The sequence below is a fragment of the Armigeres subalbatus genome, chromosome 1, assembly GCF_024139115.2.
Source record: "Armigeres subalbatus isolate Guangzhou_Male chromosome 1, GZ_Asu_2, whole genome shotgun sequence".
NCBI lineage: Eukaryota > Metazoa > Arthropoda > Insecta > Diptera > Culicidae > Armigeres > Armigeres subalbatus.
In genome coordinates, this window is record NC_085139.1 from 125,519,639 (window position 1) to 125,542,385 (window position 22,747).

Consider the following 22,747-nt stretch of genomic DNA (forward strand, 5'->3'; position numbering starts at 1 on the left):
GGATTTCACGGGCTTAGACTTGGCCGTCCCGACCGCCGTTTCCAGCTTGGCGTCCAGCATCGACTTTCAAAGTTTCAGCAAGCTCCTCTTGACTTCCTTCTTGATTGACGCAAAGTCGATGATGGCGTCCTTCTGTTCCGTCGCCACCTCGAAGGCCGAAAGCCCATCGCGTTTGCGGTTCATCGCCTTCACAAGCCATGGACCGTCTATAACCTCTACCGGCGGAACCTGGGAGATTGTTAAGTGACCCACGCTGGCGCTGCGCACTGAGCTGCCGACTATTGCCTCTGCCCTCCTAGGCGGAGACCTGAACAACCCACTTCTTGCGATTATTGCCTACACTACTACCACTAATTGAAGAATTGACTTGGTTTTCCATTTTGGTAACACGAGTTGCTCGGGAAAAGAGGTCCACCACGCCAGAGCCCAGCATGACGCGGTAAGGGACAATTACTGTGGAGAGTGCCCAGGTACCCCACAGGCTCCGTTAAAGGCCTAGCTTATTATTTCACCCCCCTGGCCATGCATCCCCTCGGCACGGGTCGCTTGACGCCTTGGGATTAGGGGTTAGGGACGATGGTCTCTTTGGTCGCACCCACTCACTCTAGCTGATGTCAGAAGGACAACAGTGCCCAGGCTGCACTACCAGCTAAGTAGAAGCTAAGAAGACGATGTGTGGCGGCGAAGAATGAACCACGAGCTCGCCCAACTCTACGGCGAACCCAGTATCCAGGGTACGATGAGCAGGACATGTTGCAAGAACAGCAACCCTGTAAAGATGGTGTTCGCTTCCGATCCGGCAGGTACGAGACGGCGTGGAGCGCAGCGAGCGAGATGGGCAGACCAGGTACAAAACGAATTGGCGAACGTTGGGCGTATTCGAGGATGGAGAGATGCGGCCTCGAACCGTTTATTGTGGCGTCAAATTGTTGATTCAGTGATATCTGTTTAGATGTAGACTAAATAAATGGAAAAAAATTAACAAGCACGTAGTGCGTTCATGGTGCGTTGTCCTTGCTTGAGCCTCTTCCTATCATGTACTTCGTCTTCGATGAGTTGATGACTAGTCCAACCCGCTTAAGGTCACTCCTGAGAGAATCCAAGTTTCAAAGTGCTCGCGTTTTCGGGGGCACACCACTCGATACGGAAGCAACGCACAACTGTCATTTTTATTTTTTCACGCATGCTGCGACGCAGCAAAGCTGAATCAACAAAAATGACAGTTGTCCGCCGCTTCCGTATCGAGTGGTGTGCCCCCGAAAACGCGAGCACTTTGAAACTTGGATTCTGTCAGAAGTGACCTTAAGTTCGTTTTTCAGTCTGATGTAGGCTTCCTACATCCTCTCAAAGTTACGTGCCATAATATCAATGTCTTCGGCGAAACCAAATCACTGGACAGACTTCGTGAAAACCGTACCACTCGTGTCTATCCCTGTCCTTGTATTGCTCCCTCCAAAGCGGCAGAACCTTATCCTCCTAAACCCTGGTAATTAACCAGTGCAGCGCTCTAGCCAGTTCCTCACCACTGTATTTAAACAGCTCTCCTGGTAGTTGGTCAAGTCCAAAGGCTTTGTTGTTTTTCAGCCGTCCGATCTCATCCTGGATTTCCTGGGGATTCGGAGCCAGAAATCGTATGTCCTGCGCGAATGCTCACAGGTTCCTTACCATACCGCCACCGTTGTTTGCCACGTCGCCTTTCAGGCGCTCTTCGTAGTGCTGCTGCCACCTTTGGATCACCTCACGCTCGTACGTAAGACGGTTCCTGTTTATGTTTTTATACATATCGGGCTGTGGCACGTGACCCTTACGTGAACGGTTCAACTTCTCAAAGAACTTTCGTATGTTATTAGCGCGGTATAGTTACTCCGTCTCTTCACGGTTTCGATCTTACTGTTGGCGCTTTTTCCTCCTAAAACCGAGTGGCATATGTTGAACTTAATTCCGGGAAGGGCCATCTCCGCCTTGATCAATGCTTAACCAAATTCGGTTCTACTCCGTGTGTTCACCAGGTTCCGAATGCGTGATGCAACCAAGGCCGACGAAAAGTCATCATCGTAGCTCGAAATGCCACAATAGCGAAAAGTTATAATTTGTAATATCGTAGTGCCTCCCCTGTTACACGTCGCATCGACGATAACTTGCGCGGCATACACACATACAGACAGAAGCGAAGAACGCGAAGAACAACATGGTATCGTCGCTTTCGCGGCGTCGGTTAACCGGGCGGGTTCCGAGCCCGAGGACGGAAAGGGGTCCTCGTCAAGGCTGGGGCAGGCGTAGGCACCGCGTCGACAAGACCCTCTGTGTGTTGGCGAATAGACCCTGTCGCAGAGACGTTAATTTGGGGTGCACGCGGCATCATCATTCTTGATACCAGTCGTGCAGAGGGAAGCAGCCGCGAAGTCGACCCTTCCCACCTGGAAAGCCGGTAGTGCGCTGGCACGATACTTCTAAAAAAGCGAGTCACGATGTTCGGTGCTGCAAGGACACGCAGCTAACCTCGAGGGTGCGTTGTGCACTGGCCCCCCTTTGAAGCATTACTTTCTGGTTGTACCGAAGGGACGATGGGCTTGGCGGCAATGGAAACGGTTTAGCGGGTCGGGGATGTAGTCTTGCCTCCCTCGTTTGCTGTTGGAGGTGGTCCCTAACCCCGCACTTCCTGGACAACCCAGGATGTCTGTTGAGCAGATTCCCCCTCCATTGCTTAGGAAGAAAAAAAAAGACCGTGCGACGGTGGAACACGTGTTGTTCGTGTGCCCGTGTTTTCGCACAATGCGTGACCACATGCTTGCCACATGTGGTCTGGACACTACCCCGGACAACCTAGTCCGGAGGATGTGTAAAGATGAAGTTGGCTGGAACGCCGTTTTATCGGTTATCGTCCAAATCGTCTCGGAGCTACACAGAAGGTGGCGCGTGGACTCGAGGAATGGCTAGTTCAGGCGCAAATAAGAGGTGGTCCAAGGGTTCGGAGTCGACTTCATGGGTCATACCGGTGCCCTGTGGTCGAATTCGATCCCTTTATCGAACAAGTGGTAACGCGAAGAACAACATGGTATCGTTGCTTTCGCGGCGTCGGACAACCGGTCGGGTTACGAGCCCGAGGACGGAAGGGGTCCTCGTTACGGCTGGGGCAGGCGTAGGCACCGCGTCGGCAAGTCCCTTTGTGTGTTGGCGAATAGGCCCTATCGCAGATAGGCCAATTTGGGGTGCACGCGGCATTATCATTCTTGATACCAGTCGTGGAGAAGGAAGCAGACGCGAAGTCGATCCTTCCCACCTTCCGAGGACATAGGGCGTGGTAAGGCCACCTGGAAAGCCGGCAATGCGCTGGCACGATACCATGATGTTCTTCTAAAAAAGCGAGTCACGATGTTCGGTGTTGCAAGGACACGCAGCTAACCTCGAGGGTGCGTTGTGCACTGGCCCCCTTTGAAGCATTACTTTCTGGTTGTTCCGAAGGAACGATGGGCTTGGCGGCAATGGAAACGGTTTAGCGGGTCGGTGATGCAGTCCTGCCTCCCTCGTTTGCTGTTGGAGGTAGTCCCTAACCCCGCACTTCCTGGACAACCCAGGATGTCTGTTGAGCAGATTCCCCCTCCATTGTTTAGGAAGAAAACAAAAACACATACAGACATCACCTCAGTTTGTCGAGCTGAGTCGATCGGTATATAACACTAGGGGTGTCCGGGCCTTCTATCAAAATTTTTTTTAGCAATCATATAGCCTTTGTTGTACGAGAAAGGCGAAAACTGAGTAAATCATTCTATGTTTTGAAATAACCATGCGATGATTGTCAAACCCGGGTCAGTTATTTTAAAACCGTTGTTAAAATTAATGTAAAGTAGAGGAGACCGGGGCTGGTTGACCGAAGGGGTAGATTGGCCGAGTAGCTTTTGTAAAAAGGCTTAAAGGCGCATTCAAATCGCATTGGATTTGGTAGGGTGTTAGGTCGCCGATGTACGGATGTGATTTCAGGTATTTTTGTGTTTCAGTTTCCTCAGGACCACGGTTTTTGCTATTTTGGCGCTATTGAGTATATTTCTGTTATAGGTCATATTTGTAACACGAACCAATATCCGATTTCCAAGAGCATAATACAAAATGGTATAATTTTTCCAAAGCAATCTCATATTTTGTTTGAGAATCGTGATTGTTCTCGAAAACATCCAGTGTGGTTGGTTGGCCAAATTTTGAGTGGGCTGTTTAGCCGAATTGATAATTTAGTAAATGCCCATGGACACACATTTCGACCGATTCCTCAATAAAAGCAGCATCGAAGAGAGAGAAAATGATATCAAACGTAAATATAGGTTGGTGGAGGAAAACAAAACAGCGAGAGTTGTAAAAAGCTCACATAAAATGTTAAAAAAGACTAAAAATAAAGGGTTGAGATAGTATTACGTGCCTGCCTGAATATTACAAAGTTATAAACACTACATTTTTCCCTCTGCTAAACATTTTCCACTGATTCATTAAAATTAAAATTTTGATGTATTTCATTTATTACAACGAACTTGGCCAATGTACCTCATCCCTGGCATTGGTCGGCAGATTTTTTTCGCCGCATTTGTGTGTTAATAACTTTTTCCTTTCCTTAATTTGTTTTCATCGATGAAAATATGTTACAAATATGCCCAAGACTTGTACATTTATGACATCGAAAACCGTCTTTCGGAAAGTTGTAACGTATAAAGTAGCTGCAAATGTTATCTGATGCTACTTATGTTACCAGAGTTCCTTCATTTTGTTATTTTGAGACACCATTCTCTTTTTGATCAATCCACCTAAAGTGACGTGCATTCAATATAACAAATAAGTGTTTATGGAATTATAACTTTCTTTTTTCGGCTTTCGGTTACACGATTATTTTCGTGGTAGGCTCGCAACATGAGCAGAACGAAAAGGGGATGCGAAGCTCAATGTTACGAATAGGACTTTTGTTTCCTCCATACGACGAGAATGACTATTGTCTGCTCTCGAAGTAACACACCCACTCTTTCACTAGGGTGATTCAAGCTCCACACTGTCCGTCTAGTTTCTTAAGGGCCAGTCGGCCGTCGTCATAACTGGGAACGAAAAAATTGACCCGGAGCTACCAGACAAAATTAGATTAATCTGATTCCTATACTATTGTTGTGATAGTGTTATCTCGCCTTCTTCAATATTTCCTGATTTTTGTCATTTTTGATTTCAAATGGGTGTGAATTTATTAGGACAATAGATTATTAGCGAAGGCAATGAAATTCCTCAGCAATCGAAAGACGTTGAAAAAACACGATTAATTTACGACATCACTAATAATATGATCGAAATTTGATATCAGTTAGTTTTAAACATATATCAAGATTTGTTTCAAGGATACGAGACGAACGAATATGTAGATATGCAAATGCGGATTCTTCAGTTTGTTCCATAGGAAAACAACAGAATAACGTCTATGTTTCCATATTTCGCATTGTGTGGGTGTGGGTGTTAGCAAGTGGAAAAGCAACTCGCCCGTGTTTCTGTTGTCAACTGGAAATTTTCCAAGTATGGTTCCGATTCTTATGCTCTTGCTCGTCCATTCTCCTATGGGGCGCTATGTGTTGGTTCCAGCTGGGGGAAACATAACCATGCTGCTAGTATTGGGGCGGTATGCTCACGATGTTGAAAAGGATTGTTATGCTGTATTAGTGGAGCTTATTTTTCTCGTGTCCTGCATGCGACGGGAAAATTACATGGTAAATATTTTATGCAGATTCATAAGTATTTTCTTTTCTCTACTTGTTTCAGGATGAACGAATGCATTTCGAATGTACCGAGCGGAGAATAGTCAACGCTCGTTGGAATGTTGTTGCCGAAGAAAATCATGTGTTGTGTACAGTGAAAAGACTAAAAGAGCGGTCATTATAGAAGTGAGCCATAATTCAAGTGCAACCAGTTGTAGTGCTATTATCCTGGCTTTGGGAATCGAAGAAAAGTGTAGTTCCAACAGTAAGCGGAAGCTGTTGTTGTTGCCTGCTGGTGTGGTGGGTGGCATGGAACTGTGATGCGGTAAACCGTGCAAGCGAGGAGTGAAAAGTGATTAAAGGTTCACTTGAAAGTTTTCGGTGCTTTTGAAGTTTCGTTGAAGAGAGAGGCTTTCTACTGGTGAGCGGTACCATTGAATATATTTCGTGAATGGCTCGAGGTGGTGCCTCCGATTTGTTATTATATAGAAGGTCCACCGGGCCCGTAGGGCTTGTGTTGTCTCTGTTTCTCTGGTCGAAACTCGTCAAAAGTCAAAACAAGATTGAAAGTGTGTAAAAATTCAATTCTTGGAATATCTTGGAAAAGTACAACACCCTTCAGCAGCGGATGGTTGAAGTTGTTAATAGCTTTTCGTTCCGAGAACTGGATAACTGTGGAGCAATGGTAGTTATCGTAAATGTAAGTTGATATGCGGTGGAAAAGTAGCGCAAGAGACTGAGTGGCTGGTGTACAGTCCTAGAGGAAGTTAAAGGAACGTGAACAATAATGCGATAAATGAGTTATGCTAAAAATGTAAATTAATTCTACATCAAAGGGAAAGTTTTATTGGCCATGAATTGAGATATTTTTCGCGTAAGGTTGTGGATGTTTGTGAAAGTCAATGTTCTTATTTATGGATCTTAAATTGGCTTGTCTATGCTAACAAAAGTATTTAATTATAACTCGATTTATTTTCGTTGTTGTTCAACTCGAATAGATAGATAAATAATATTCGATATTTTTGTTTGTTTAAATTTATTTTACAAACAATTATTTTTGTTTGTTTAAAGCTTGATTACTGGAATATTGCACACACAATATTTCTTGGTAAAATACGGGAAAATGATAAATGACATGACGTGCCGTAAAGCATTTTTCGTCGTTGAAGTGACATATTTGACCACCTCCAAAACTGGACTGAGCCGTGCAACTACAAAATGAACATGATGAAAGCGGCTTGAATCCTATCCTGATATGGTAATCGTCCCTGGGAATTTTAGTTTTTTAATAGAGGACGAATATCAATTTTTGAAACACGATATCCCGTAAGGCACAAATAATCAAACAGTTAAAACAGAATCATGAACTGTTCTTCTGGAAAACTTGATACCAACGGATAATTCACTGGACCGCGCATTCCTTGAAATTTCTGATAATCCTAACAGAATTTGCTCTTCCGCGAACCGGCCAAACCAGCGCAGCGACGGCGTTTTCGCCGTTACGGTGAGAGAAATTTTTGATAGTCGACCGAAAATTCTAATGGATTTATTTCAGGAAATTCTTGTAAATTTTTGCACGAAATGCTTCTAATTAGGGGAACTGTACCGGTTTTGGCCATGTTCCTAATTTGACCAATTTTGCGAATAACTCCAAAAATAAAGCAATTCGCAAGGGTTTTATTAGTTCCAACAAAAGATATATCCCTCACGCTTCAACGCTGCTTTCAACTGATCGATTATTTTGGAAAAATATTTATTTTTCAGTTTGGCCAAATTCGTCACTAAGTTGGCCAAAACCGGTGCACTTCCCCTATTTAATGCAAAATTTCTCTGAACTCTTCTAATTTTCCACTGTAAATTATTCTGATTTCTGAATTTCATAAAAAGTTTTACTGGTTTTCCACGTAAATTTCTGCAAAAAAACTTCCAAATTTCCATAGGAATTTCTTAACGAGCTTCAAACGTTTCTCGAATACTTTACAAGCGGCATGGGCATCCCGTGACAGATTTTTAGAACTACCCTCTTGAACTGGTCCCAATTTCTTATCTAGTATTCATTCATCTTCGCCATAATATAGGACCAAACAAAAAAGTCATGAGGATTCAAATCCGGGGTGCTACGAGGACACAAAGTTTTGTCTAGAAATTCTGTAAAATTGTCCCCATACCAGGCTTGGACCTCATTTACCGTGAATAAAGGTGCATTGTCCTGCTAGAATAAATAATTTTCATCTCCGTAGTGGTACAGGGGAAGTTCTTCGGCATTTACACGTTTTTTTGAATTTCCAGGGAAAGTTCTTTTGAATTTCCGCAGGGAAGTCTTCTGAATTTCCTCGATTTTTTTTTGGATTTTTACCGAAAATTCTTTAGAATTTTCACGGATTTTTTTCGAATTCCCATCCATTCTTTCGTATCTACGGGGAATTCTTTCCAAATTTCCACGAGAACCTTTCCCAAATTTCCAATGAAAAGTGATGGAATTATTCTTACCGAATTTCCAAGGGAAATTCTTTTAAATTTTCACGGGAAATCATTCCGATTCTACTCGGGAAATTCTTCTGAATTTACGCGGAAATTTCATTAGAACCTACTAGGGAAATTCTGCCGAATCAAATCTCAAAATTCTTCTAAATTTTCATAAGAAACTTCTCCAAATTTCCAAAGGAAATTCTTCCAAATTTTCCCAGGAAATTATTGCGAATTTTCACAGGAAATTCTTCCTGACCTTCCTGAAATTCTGTCGAATTTCTCCGGGAGATTCTTCCACATTTTCATTTGAATTTCTCCGATTTTCCAAGGGAAATTATTCCGAATAGCCAAAGAAAATTCTTTCGAGTGAAGTTTTTCCGATCTTTCTAAATCTTCTTGTGTGTAAAAAGTCGAAGCGGTAGAATTTTGAGCGTAGAACGTGTAAAGATAAGATGTACGATACATCTTTAGATTAGAAACTTTTTTTTCCCTTGTTGGGTATTTTAATCACTGCATCCATTTGTTAGATCTGTTGTGATATATGCCCTATTTGATCTAGCTTTGTCAAGTTGACGCATTATTACTATTTAGCGCAATTGCATTACCTTGACCACCAGCGTTATCCTAATGCGGTATTATGTTTCTGATGAATTGTACTACCATATTGGGACTTGTTCCCCAAACTTCTAAGGGTTCTATCAGCCCCTTGTTGAAGAGCTGTAATCTCTTTCTAAAAATTGCCGGACAATTGCATAACAGATGTTCTGTGTCTTCTACATGTATGCGGTAAAAACGATATACTTCATCTTGAAGATTTCTCAACAGCTTCAAGTGATATCAGCTCGGGCAATGGCCTGTTATAAGACCTGTGTATGTGTTAAGATCTTTTTTGAAAGATCTAAAATTTTGCGAGTGATAAATACGTTTGGTGTGATGAAACGTTTAGACTGCCTCGCAATCAAGGTGTTTTTCCAGATGTCCTCTATTTTAGAATGTTCCCAAGATTTGAGTTTCATTCGAAGAACATGCAGATACACCACAAAATGGTACGGGACCTATGAATTGTCGAGATAAACCAAGTATGGCCAGCATATCAGCTTGTTCATTGCCTTCAATACCACAATGACCAGGAACCCAATACAGGTTCACTTTGTAACGACTACCCAAAGTTTGGAGTGACTGAACACATTACCAAACGAGTTTACATCTGCATGTTGCAGATTTCAAAACATTCAGTGCTGCTTGACTGTCACACATTATGCAAATGTTTGAATGCCTATAATTTCTGCATAATTTAGAGCATTCAAGAATAGCCTGAACTTCAGCTTGGAAAAGACTTGACCATTTGCCCATGGGAATCGAAATATTTATTCCTGGGCCAGTCACGCCTGCTCCAACTTGATTGTTCAGCTTTGAACTATCGGTGTAAAATACAATTGATCCTGAGCGTAGATTTGGTCCACCGTTTGCCCATGTATTTCGCTCAAGATTAATTACATTAAAACAACGATAAAAATTGTAATTGTACGATAAAATTGGAAGCATAAATTGAAGAGCATAAATTTGCGCCTGAAGATTACTCACGCGATGACGTCGAGATGGGCCCACCAACCATTTAGGAGGCATTCATTAACACGCTTTGTTCACTGGGAGAACCAGCGCGGTCGTTGCGACGCGACGCAGGAGGAAGACTTCTGTAAAGTAGAAGCACGTGAGTAAGCTTGTAATGGGAGACCTACAAATGTAGTTTTTTGAAGAAAGCGTTTACGAGAAAGCGAAGCTGCGAAGAGTTTCTTATTGGAATAGCCATTGGCGTAACTACAGGGGGGCTAGGGGGGAGGCTATAGCCCCACCTAGGATCTGGCTAGCCCCCCCCTAGAAAATTTGTTACTTTGTATAAGTATTACGCATATCTTGTCCACTGATTATATACGGGGGTAAATGCAGAGAGAGGATTGTTTTCATAATCCAAACTCTCTTCGAAACACTACAGCAATCTATTAGCTCAAGTTTTTGAACTTCGAGCAATTGTTATAAGGCATGCTCACGACAAAATTTGGACCCCTCAAAACACGTTATAACTTATGAAATACCAAAGGAAATACCTCATCAACAAGTAAATTAAAAAAATGTATTATTTATTAGTATTACAAGTACTTAATGGACAATTCCTTGAGATTTTCAAGTTGTGTGGCCCCAAATGGCCGGAGCGAATTGTTGTGACAACAGCTCTCCATGGATGCGTGTGCACACTCCGGAGGTCTGACCAGAAGAGGCCGAGTCATGGCTTGCTGCGCACTTATCGACACGCTGAGGTGTTAATGTATAATCACACGCTGATGGTAATATACTCAAACCCCACATTTCCCTTCTTCTCTCATTAAAAAGGCAAAAAAAAATCCTCTAGCATAGAACGCTTTGATTTTTTTTAAAGTTATTTGAGCGAGACGAAGATGAACATATTGCTTTTGAAAACCGATGATTTTCTTTGAAAACTGAACTCCATAATAAACTTGTCTGATCATAGTGGTTTTTAATCGCAGAACAACGAAATGCAAGTCAATAGGTTGTATCATTTAAATGTTAAACTAAATTGGTTATTAATCTCACAAAAACATTTTATATTGTAGCAATAATCAAATATCTTAAACCTTCCATTAAATCCAATTATCAGCTTCATATATAGTAATACCAGCAAGCTGACCTTCAGCATATCGATGTTGAACTTTCTAACAACCGCTTAGAACATGTGTTCCCAAAGCTATGGGCCGCGACTCTTAGGGAGGTCGTGGGCTGATCAATGATGAGTTGCGAAAGACGAATCTTGATTCATTCTTTTGTCCCTATTTTGTACCACAAATCTATCACAGTCATTAGAATTGGATCTATGTAGTGAAGGGAGAACAATAAATTTTGAGATTTTGTCAAATACAATGAAATCCAAACAATTCAATCCAATACCAATAAAATCCAAACCACATTCAATCCAATTCCACTCAACATCCAATCCTAATTCAATCAAAATCCAACCCAAATCCAATCCAAATCCATCATTCCACATTCAATCCATATCCGTTCCACATCCATTCCAAACCCACTCCAATCAAAATCTAATCCTAATCCAATCTAAATCCGTTCCAAATCCAAATCCATTCAAATGCAATTCTAATCCAAATCTAAATCAAATCCAATTCAAATCCAGTCCAAATCCAATCCAATCCAACCAATGTCTAATCCAAATCCAATCCATATCCAATTCAAATCCATTCCAATCAAATCCAAATCCAACAAAAATCTAATTCAAATCCTATCTAAATCCAACTCAAATCCAATCCAAATCCATTCCATATTCAATCCAAATCGAACCAAAATCTAATCCATATCCAATCCATATCCAAATCAAATCCATTCCAACCAAATCCAAATCCGTTCGAATTCAAAGTAATATAATGATGAGATATGAAGGAATTCATAATGGTTTGTTCAATCTAACGCAAACTTATTTTATCCAAATTCTAAAAGCCAATGTGGGAGGGTCGTAACCTATATGCGATTGTGCTAAGTGGGTCATCTTTATGTGCAAGTAGTTTGGGAACATCTGGCCTAGGATATGATATTTATCTAAAATTTCGCAGAGATATCATACTTAAATGCGATAGCATAAGTATATACCTAAATTTTAGACTTATGTTAACCAGTCCATTTAGCCAATAACTCTAGACCAACATTTGAAAAGGGCGTAACAGCCAAAATTTATTCCTTCTGATTCTTCGTTTACATATATAGCTATATAATACGTAGACGAAGAATCAGAAGGAATAAATTTTGGCTGTTACGCCCTTTTCAAATGTTGGTCTAGAACTCCAAACTTATGACTTTGTGAATGCTTGCAACGTTTTTTGAGCTTCGTTGGATATCTCATCCAACGGGTAATTCCACTACGACTACTAAGTCAGTAGATTCCAAAATAAGTTTCAAGATAATATATTAAGCCTTCCAAACAACTTTGTAGCATACGATAGATCTCCATAACTCTCAGATTTCGATAGAACTAGCTTTACTGGTAGTCTCATGTACACTAAAGTCGCCAAGTTGTACATTTCAATCTAAATTTATTTTAACAAAAATAAATGCTTCCATGACCCACCTTGGGATTTTGTAGATTGTCAACTTTTTTTTCTCGGCAGTCTCCCAGACACGACTTGTGATATTGCAAACCACAAACCAGCGGTCTCCCATGCTTTGTGATTTTCCAAACCACAATCCATTTTCCAGCGGTCTTCCAGACGCGCTTTGTGGTTTTCCAAACCACAAACTATTTTCCAGCTCTTCCAGGCGCGCTTTGTGATTTTCCAAACCACAATCCATTTTCCAGCGGTCTTCCAGACACGCTTTGTGATTTTCCAAACCACAATCCATTTTCCAGCGGTCTTTCAGACGCGCTTTGTGATTTTCAAACCACAATCCATTTTCCAGCGGTCTTCCAGACGCGCTTTGTGATTTTCAAACCACAATCCATTTTCCAGCGGTCTTCCAGACGCGCTTTGTGATTTTCCAAACCACAATCCATTTTCCAGCGGTCTTTCAGACGCGCTTTGTGATTTTCAAACCACAATCCATTTTCCAGCGGTCTTCCAGACGCGCTTTGTGATTTTCAAACCACAATCCATTTTCCAGCGGTCTTCCAGACGCGCTTTGTGGTTTCCCAAACCACAATCCATTTTCCAGCGGTCTTTCAGACGCGCTTTGTGATTTTCAAACCACAATCCATTTTCCAGCGGTCTTCCAGACGCGCTTTGTGATTTTCCAAACCACAATCCATTTTCCAGCGGTCTTCCAGACGGGCTTTGTAGCAATACAACCCTTTGCCTTGTGTTTTTCTTTAATTATCAGATATTTTAACACATTAGCACATTACCGATTCAACTTACCTTTTGAAATCAGCGTCAGGATCCAACAAATCTCCTGGCAGGATCGCCAAAATGTGTGGCCCCAAATGGCCGGAGCGAATTGTTGTGACAGCAGCTCTCCATGGGTGCGTGTGCACGCTGCGGAGGTCTGACCAGAAGAGAGGCCGAGTCATGGCTTGCTGCGCACTTATCGACACGCTGAGGTGTTAATGTATAATCACACGCTGATGGTAATATACTCAAACCCCACACAAGTCTTCCCAGGGTTTTGTGAGTAATTGTTATCTAAATCGAGCGTATGATCTTAACCTTCCTAACTAATACCAATCCTAAAAGCTGCAGCGCATTTTAATTATCACTGTAGGCTTCTTGAGAAATGTTCGGTAAAACTCTTAGATTTCAAGTAGAGGTAACTAAAAGTTGAATAAGGAAGAACTTTGTATTCTTTCGGATGGATTTTAGAAACTCCGCATACTATTTAATTCCCTAAACTCCTATTGTCGCTGCAGCAATGAAACCAGTGAAAATGTCTCAGTAGGCGTGAAACAGACCTACTGAGAGAAAAGATGTGTTTGATGTTCCTATGTATTAGCTTTTTAATTTGTTTTTTTAAAACTAAATTGAAAATTAACGACCAATAAGTTGTATTGGATGTAAAACTGATTTTTTTTTTAAATCGTCCTAGAAGTTATTCTAACAGAAAAGAAACGTTAAGTTTGTTGTGGTCAGATCGCCGTTTGAAAGCTCGTGAGAATTGTCAGGCCACTGAGTTGCTAGCGAAAAGAGTTTAACTAACTAATTTATTCAATATTTAATTTATAATGTATTCTAGGTACGAAGCAAATCAAAAAATCATTTAAAAATCAGGATCGTGGTTCACATTCTATTTACGGTGAGCCCAACACCCATCCATTACAATGTCCATTACAATGATATCTGGTAGACCAACCATATACATCAGTTGAATCGAGTGTTAAAATAGAAAAGTTTAAAAAAAAGTTAGCCCCCCCTAGAATTTTTCATTAGTTACGCCAATGGGAATAGCATAGGTGAAAGCATGTAGAAAATCCGCACAGTTAGGTAGTTATGCTGAAACTTTAAACTAATGGAAAGGAAGTGAGACAGAAGGGTACCCGATTAAAAGAAATGACTCGCTGTAAGGAATAAATGTTAATAGTCTGTTATAAGTGTTTGATGATGTATGTTGACTAGAACTTCTTTCCGATGATTGCACTGGTCTAAATGTTATTTTCACATTTCGTTCGTTTCGTTTGTTGTAGTTTTGTTGATGTTGTATTCCGAGTTGGGACTGCTTGGGAAACTCAGTCCTCCACTTTGTCTTTGAAGCTTTTGGATAGGTTTACGGGAAGAACTTGGCCAGTGATGATAAACCGTCGCTCATGTGCATTGTCTGGTATAAAAACGTATTTTGTAAGGGTATGCGGTAACACACTTTTTCCTAACGAAACGAAACGAAACGAAATTTAAAATGTCTATGTTGATTCGGATCGAAACGAAACGAAATATAGATTTACTTTCGAGACTTCGAAACGATACGAAACCAAGGTTCATTTAATTCAAAATTTTACGAAACGAAACGAAATTTTAATTTTTTTCCGCGGAAATTTTATTAAATTGGTTTAAAATTATATACGCAATTCTGATTTCACTTTTTCGGAGTAACATCGGGAAAGTAAGTGCAGTGCGTGTGTTATACGTCCCGAACAGGAGAAAAAATATCTTTTTGATATTCGGCGGATAATGCGCTTGAATTGCGCTTTGATCCGGTTGAGACAAGTGCGATCTTTTATAAATGCAGTAGTTATCGGGCAAGTTAGTACTGAGTGCTGCACGTCGATTCGGTCGCTTAAAACGCGATTCTTTACAGATTGCATATCAAATAACTATTTTACGATCAATAGTGACGAACGATAATAACAGGAGAAGCAGTCTGTGATAAATCGCCGCATTTTCACGAAACTATTGGCGATGAGGCAACACCCCAGCATCTGTGCCGCTTTCAAAGGAATTATTCATCATTAAGTGTGTGCTCCCGAATCTGATCAATTTTGAATCAGTAAGTATACAAACATATAGGAATTGTAGGATTTTTTGTATTCGGATTCAAATTCTGTTGAAAACCTTTACTAAGAATTATGTGATTATGCTGAAGCAGTGGCGTAGTCAGAAAATTGGTTTGGGGGGGTTTTTCGAACATTTTTTTGAAAAAAATTTCTTCTGAAAATTTTGTCTCTGGGGAGGGTTTGTCCAAAATCACCCCTGTGGCTACGCCACTGTGCTGAAGCATACTTCTTATTGTCTTGGCAGCGTAGTTTTATAGTATTCAGCTAAATCCAAATTGGAAATTGAATGCATAGATTTAATTTTTCATTTAGTGGGATGCTCAATTATGTATCCACACCTGCCAGGCGTATACGCAGATAGCGAATTGATATTACTAGACCAAAATTTGGAAAGGACGCAACAGCCAAAATTGATTCCTTCTGATTCTTCGTCAACATATATAGCTAGATATCACTAGAAGAATCCTGTGCACCTATCTAAAATGTACAAAGATATGTATTTCAGACTGAATTTTACAGACCCATAGTCTTATACACAATTAACTTGACGAACTGAACTATTGTCTGTGTGTCCTTGGTATATGAAAACAGCTGTTATGGCCAGTAGGAGCTGAAAACAACCATATGTAAGAAATGAACTTTCAGCAGTTTTAATGATCTTTCAACCCGTTCTTTTTACATGCAAAGATCTGGAAATGCCCACAACTCTGCAATGTTCCTTACAAATTGTGCAACTAGTCAAAGAAGAGCTTAGCTTGATTAACTGTACACATCGTAGTTGCTAACCATGATTGGCTGATAAACAGCAAGTATGCACACTGCATAGCTCACCAATTAAACAATCTTCTTGGGATACAAAAAAGTTATTCTTATTGTATACTTGCTTCAGAGTTTCCAATTCATGACCAATAACAATGCAATTCACGTCCTTACAGTCAATTTAGGATTAGGAGAGGAAAATTATTTTTACACTCATTGTTACAAGAGGCTGAGAAATGCTCTGTATCTCCGTGAGCGCTTCGGGAAAGGAATCGTTGGTTAGTTGAGAAGTTAATTCATGTGAAGCCCCTTGGTAAATGTTCATTTAAAAGTTATTTTGAAAATAAGAGGACGAAAACTGTGTTTCAAATCAATCCAACGCAAGATCAATGTGCTCCGTTTAATAAGCTTCTTACAACACGATCGATTGCGGACTAAATAATTTTGTGCTCTTCATTGCAGACATTAGTTTTATCACTTCGCGTTTTCCCACACTAGATTTTTTCACTTCGCGTTCTCCAGGACTAGCTGCCGTCCCAACACGATCGATTCCGCATTCATATTGTGCAAATAGCAAAAAAATATCACCAAATTCAAATTTGAATCTTGGAAACACTGATGATGGTTTATAGAAGAAAACTACACATGTATTTGTCGACTTAGGGTCTGTCTCATTTGGATAATTAAACTGAAATTAAACTTAAAAGTGACATTTCAATAATTATGGAATAACCCTGCTCGCAGAGTAAGATTACTTTTGACAGATATCGAATCATTTTGCATCGATGTCTTATTGGAATTGCTGGATAGCACCAGCCATTCTTATGACCGGGTGATTTTTTTGATTTTCGAACTGTCACATTTAAGTTTAATTCTCCAAATGAGACAGAGCCTTAGAATGGATAACCTAAAGTTTTTTTCAGCGGCGCAGCCAAAATTTTTGATAATATAAAGTATGGTTTAGGTTTAAATTTGTTTCGAAATTCCGCGGAATTCCGTTAAATTTCGTTAAAAGCTAGTTATTTCTAGCGAAATTTTTGTAATTTTTCGAAACGAAACGAAATCAAGAAATCAGATTTCGCCATGTCCAAATTCCACCAAATTCCGCGAAATTTCGTTTCGAACCATCTGAAACGAAATTTTTCGAAATACCGCATATGCTTAGTATTTTGGATTACTTTCTGAATCTGTTAGGGGTTGCGAACCGAGTATTTCAAGAACTAGAGCCTCTATTTGCACGTTCGGGTAGTTGATTGAAAATTGAACCCGCCCTGAAGCGGAGTTTAGCCGGGCAACAAAACGACAAGACAAACGACAAATTGCAATTTGTAGCCCGCCTGACGGCGGACTAACCCTCTACTGGTGCGCTAGTACTTGTTTTAACAAATGGCTTACCCGGGTAGAAGAAAACAGCAAAATAATATCAAATTTTACTATTCATATATGAATAACTGTCTAGCAAAATCTGATATTAGTTTGTTTGATATAGTTGCTAAAATAGCAAAAAATAATAACATACATTGCAATAGCAAATAACTCATAAATAACTCATTTTGCTATTATAATAACAAACCAATAGTGAAATATTTGAAGAAAAGAAAATATCAAAATCAGTTATTATTGATGAAATGTGTGAAATGTGAAATGATGTTGAAAATGCAAATGATAAATGAATAACAAATTTTGCTATGATTGCGAAATGTGTTCTTCATTTGTTGTTCTGCTCTTTCTTACAATAACATATAAATAACTAATTTTACTATTATTACAATACTTGTTGTTGGGATGCTATTTTATGTTATTTTTGAATAACATAAGAATAACTTAATCTGACATCATAGCAAAATTTGTTATCATTATGTTATTTGTTTGTTATTCACCTCTACCCGGGTAAGCGCCACCTCTTCCGAGGACCACTTGTCGTTTTGTTGCCCGGCTAAACTCCGCTTCAGGACGGGTTAAAATTTCAATCAACTACCCGAACGTGCTAGTAGAGGCACTAGTTTTCGAAATACTCGGTTCGCAACCCCTAACAATTTCAATAAAGTTATCAAAAATACGTTTTTATACCAGACAATGCACATGAGCGACGGTTTATCATCACTGGCCAAGTTCTTCCCGTAAACCTATCCAAAAGCTTCAAAGACAAAGTGGAGGACTGAGTTTCCCAAGCAGTCCCAACTCGGAATACAACATCAACAAAACTACAACAAACGAAACGAACGAAATGTGAAAATAACATTTAGACCAGTGCAATCATCGGAAGGAAGTTTTAGTCTACATACATCATCAAACACTATCTTATAATAATCTTCAGGCGCAAATTTATGCTCTTCCGGAGTGCGATGGTGTCGGCGCGACTCCCTTCCAACTCCGGCCGGACGTTGGGGAACTTTATAGCTGGCGCGTGGGGTCAACAGTGTGGAAATAACGTGTTGTTAAAGGGGGTGGTGTGGCGAGCCGGAGTGGAGTGGTGGTCTAAAATAACTGGGAACGAAAAGCCGTTGGACGGCTGCACACATGGATGAGCTAAGGATCGAGACTCAAAGTGGTTATCTTTTCTTTTGTTTTACCTTTTTGTTTGCTTATCTCTAATCACGCACAGTACCGCACTTTCTAATTTATGCCTAAATTTATCCCTATGCAAAGGAATGCCTCAGATTGGTCGCGATTGGGGTTTTTGCATTCGTTCCGGAAATTGTGGGCCGATCTTATCAAAAGACGATTTCGGATTACCTTTTGATCCCATTATTAGTTTTGTCCCTTTCCTTCTTGAATCCTTCGCCTCTATCTAGCCTGTTCAGAACCTTTCCATCGATTTCTTATTCTTAACCCATAGAACAACAAGTGGTCCAAATGGGAGGTATTTCTCCTTTCCGTTTGATCCAGAGCATGTTTTGCTGGATGAGTGAACGAGCGCGCCAAGTGAGTGAACGATAATATGTTTGATAGTGAAGTTCCATGCAGTAAGTGACAAGCGAGTGATATTATACTGCTGTTCGTTAAACTCTTATACTATCGACAGACATATGATTTCTGTACAGTGATACACGTACCATGTTGTACGCGTACAGCAGCAGGATGACACACATATTTTTTACCATTCGCTGCGTTACTACAGTATTAAGGCTCCCCCAGACCTAAGCGATTTCATCGCAGCGACGGCGACAACTAGTCGCCGCGATTCTATCGCTGGGTCGCTGCAGGCAATGTTCTATTTACGTTGCCATACCAACGGCGACAGAATCGCTGTCGCCAAGCGATAGAATCGTGTCGCGACTGTCGCGTCGCGTGTGTTTGGGGGAACCTTTATTTGCGTTACATATAGACTTTTTTTTTAACAAAATAATAAAAAAAATATTTTCCATTTTTACATCACCTGTATACATATTATTAAAATGTAAATACATACTTTATTAAAATCCGGCCTTTTGCTGATTATTTTAAACATTTTTATTGTTGTTCAAAACACACTTGGTGAATTTTCGATTGATGTAAAGAAACACTACTATCTGCAAAATTGCTAAAAAGTAAATTTGTCGTTATCAAAATTATTACATTACAATATGTACAGCTTTTTTGATTATTGGGATTGACAAAAAACGTAAAAACCCTATTTACGCCCAAAAAAAATATCTATTAAAAACTGTTCCCCCTCCAACCGTGGAAACTCTTCGATATGCAAATTTTTCTGGCATTGTCCGTTGTCTTACAAAATATGTAAGTATTTATTATTATATTCTTTATTATCGTGATTTAAAAAAAATGTAAGTGTTCAGTCTGAACAATCACTGTGATTGTTTTCATTCTTCGGATTTTGAAGGCGTTTTCCTAACTTTGTAGATATTTGCTAATATAAGGATACTCGAAAAGGATTTCTCACATTTTCTGATATCCCATTTTCTTAGATTCTAGAGCTTCGATTGGATCATTGTCATGATCTTAACTTTACAGAATATCTTCAGACACGTTTACCTCTGTGAATCATACAAATTCTTAATATTCCCACATTCTTTAAACCCTCCCGGGTAATCAAATACTTAACATTCCTTAGATTCCTGCGTTATTCAGAGTTTGACAAATTATTTCAATTTTCGTTGATTTTTCAGTACATATACGGAAATGGCCTAGATTCTCAAAATTATTTAAACCTCCATTCTCCAAGTTCAGTAGACCCTCTAGAGTGTCCAAGATTTCTTTTTTCTCCTGGTTTTTCGGATGTGGACCATTTTTTTTAATCCAATTTCTTACGAATTCCATATAGCTCATCCAGAATTTACAGATTTATCATGTGGCAATGCAGGACATTCTCCGGGCAATTCGGATCGGCTGAATCAGTGAATCCAGGACTGCATTAAACAATAGGACAATATTAAAATTAATAAAAGGATTGATGGAGATATCCGTGCTGTTAAGTATTACTTATTGTAGGCGATGAAATATTCATTTAATTGTTGGGAAATAATTAGTTCAAATATAAATAGAAAATATGTTGACGTTTCCTTTTTATAAGAAATATTTACAAGAAATTAAGAAAAAAAGATCAGCGTTCCAGACTTGTCTGAAACTCAGAATTCAAAAAAGCTGATAATAGCAAAAGAAAATTATTTAAGGTCATCAAGTATAACCAGGACAAACAGTTACAATATGCCTACTGAACAAATCATTTAGTAAATTTAGTGATATGATGTGGCATATATATTTGTAAAATAAGTAGTTTGAACTAAAATGGAATATACAAATGTATCGCCGACGAACACGTTCATTGGTCGTTTTCATATTCCAACAAGAAAAAACTCTTTTTTTTTATTATGTTTTAACGTCAGTGATGGGTAGTGACCGCAACCAGATGGCGCCATTGTATGCGTTACTAGAGGTTACTAGCATTGCTTGCATTCAAATTTGCTTTGCGCTGTACCTGTAACGTTGTATACAACGGGCGCAGAGCAGGGTACGTATCAGCGTAGAATCATCATTGCTTGGGTAATACCAACGTGATTCTGGGTGACAGATATATGATTTTATGCTGTACAGTGATTTTCGCATCATATATCTGTCACAAGTATTACTGAATTCCGGTATTGACTCTAAAATTAAGTACAATACAACGCAAACATAATTAACTAATCCAGAATACCGCTACATCCTCCGGAAGTTTCTCCAGGAATTCCTCCGGAAGTTCCTCCAAGAAATTCTCCGGAAGTTCTTCCAGGAATTTCTCCGGAAGTTTATTCAGGAATTTCTCTGGAAGTTCCTCCAGGAATTTTTCCGGAAGTTCCTTCAGGAGTTTCTCCGGAAGTTCTTCCAGCAATTCCTCCGGAAGTTCCTCCAGGAATTCCTCCGGAAGTTCCTCCAGGAATTCCTCCGGAAGTTCCTCCAAGAATTCCTCCGAAAGTTCCTCCAGGAATTCCTCCGGAAGTTCCTCCAGAAATTTCTCCGGTAGTTCCTCCAGAAATTCCTCTGAAACTTACTCCAGACATTCCTCCGGATGTTTTCCAGAAATTATTCCAGAGTTTTCTCCAGCAGTTTGTTCAGATTTTTTGCTGAAAGTTCATTCCGGATTTCCTGAAAAAGTTCGTCCAAAAATTGCTCCAAAAATCTTCCAGAAGTTTTACCAGGAATTCCACTAGGAGCTACTCCAGAAATTCACATGAGACTGCAGATATAAAGCCTGTCCGCGTTAAATTTCGGACAGTCAGATAATGTTCAATTCTTTTGTCGCCATTTCATCAATTTGGACGAGAGCTAAAACATGCTGAAAGCAGCGGTTAAGCGAAGAGATTGAGCTATCATGTAAATAGTTCGTCTCAGTGGTTGGTAAAAATGTTTGAAAATCGCGTTGGATGATGGGTGTCCGAAATTTAACGTGGACAGGATTTAAGAACTTTCCATTATTTACTTTAAGAACTTTTCTGAAATTTCCTTTCAATTTCATTTAAAAATTCACATTCTTCCGGTTATTTCTACGAAATTGCTACAAAAATTCTTCTGAAAAATTTCTCCAAAACCATCTTCAGAACTTCCTCTGAAATTCCACCCAGAAATATCTCTAGAAATTATTTAGGCAAATACTCCCGGTAATAAGGCTTGCTTAGCCGTTCGGTAGGAAGTGCGGCTACAAAGCAAGACTATACTGAAGGTGGCTGGGTTCAAGTCCCGGTCCGGTCTAGGAAATTTTCGGATTGGAAATTTTCTCGACTTCCAAGTTTGTGTTAATCTCATGATATACGAATGCAAAAATAGTAAGTTGCCTAGAAACCTCACAATAATAACTGTCAAAGTGCTTAATGAACACTAAGCTGTTAGGCGGCAATGTCCCCGTGGGGGATGTAATGCCAATAAGAGAAGATTTCCGATAATTCTCACGGGAACTTCTCCAAAAGCTATGGAGTTCATTTGGAGTCTTTATAAGTAGGTAGTAGTTTTTTGCTTCAACATACAACTAACCGAAATGTCATAGCACAAAACGTATGTGATACTTATTAACACTACTATCCCCAAATTATTTCAATCTCAAAAGCCTAACTTCAGTCGTTAATCCTAGTAATAACTTCTTCAGAAAGTACTGTGGAAAGTCCCCTAAAAAAATTCCAGGTACTTCCCTCAGCATTTCATCAAGAAATCACCCAGAAAACTCTAGGAATTCCCTTCGAAAACTTTCCCTTAACTTTCTTCCACGAGGTCCTCTAGGAATTGTCCCAAAAAATCATTCAGGAATTTCCGCAGAATTTTCTTCAAGAATTCTTCCAGAAATCCCTTAACCTTTTGTCTGTGCTCTGGGGTCAATATGACCCCAGGCCACTTTGAGTGGTTG

At 39.9% G+C, this 22,747-nt stretch overlaps 1 protein-coding gene across 2 annotated transcripts in view; it reads left to right on the forward strand.

Moving 5' to 3' along the window:
- Positions 1-22,747, forward strand: part of LOC134206085 (putative uncharacterized protein DDB_G0274535) — a 240,909-nt gene that overhangs the window by 29,355 nt on the left and 188,807 nt on the right. The window contains exon 2 of one of the 2 annotated variants that reach the window (XM_062681783.1): positions 5,776-6,036. The gene's annotated coding sequence lies outside the window, so the exon portion shown is untranslated. Of the gene's footprint in view, positions 1-5,775; positions 6,037-6,126; positions 6,412-22,747 lie in introns of those variants that run through there. The other variant, XM_062681787.1, reaches the window with a different exon arrangement.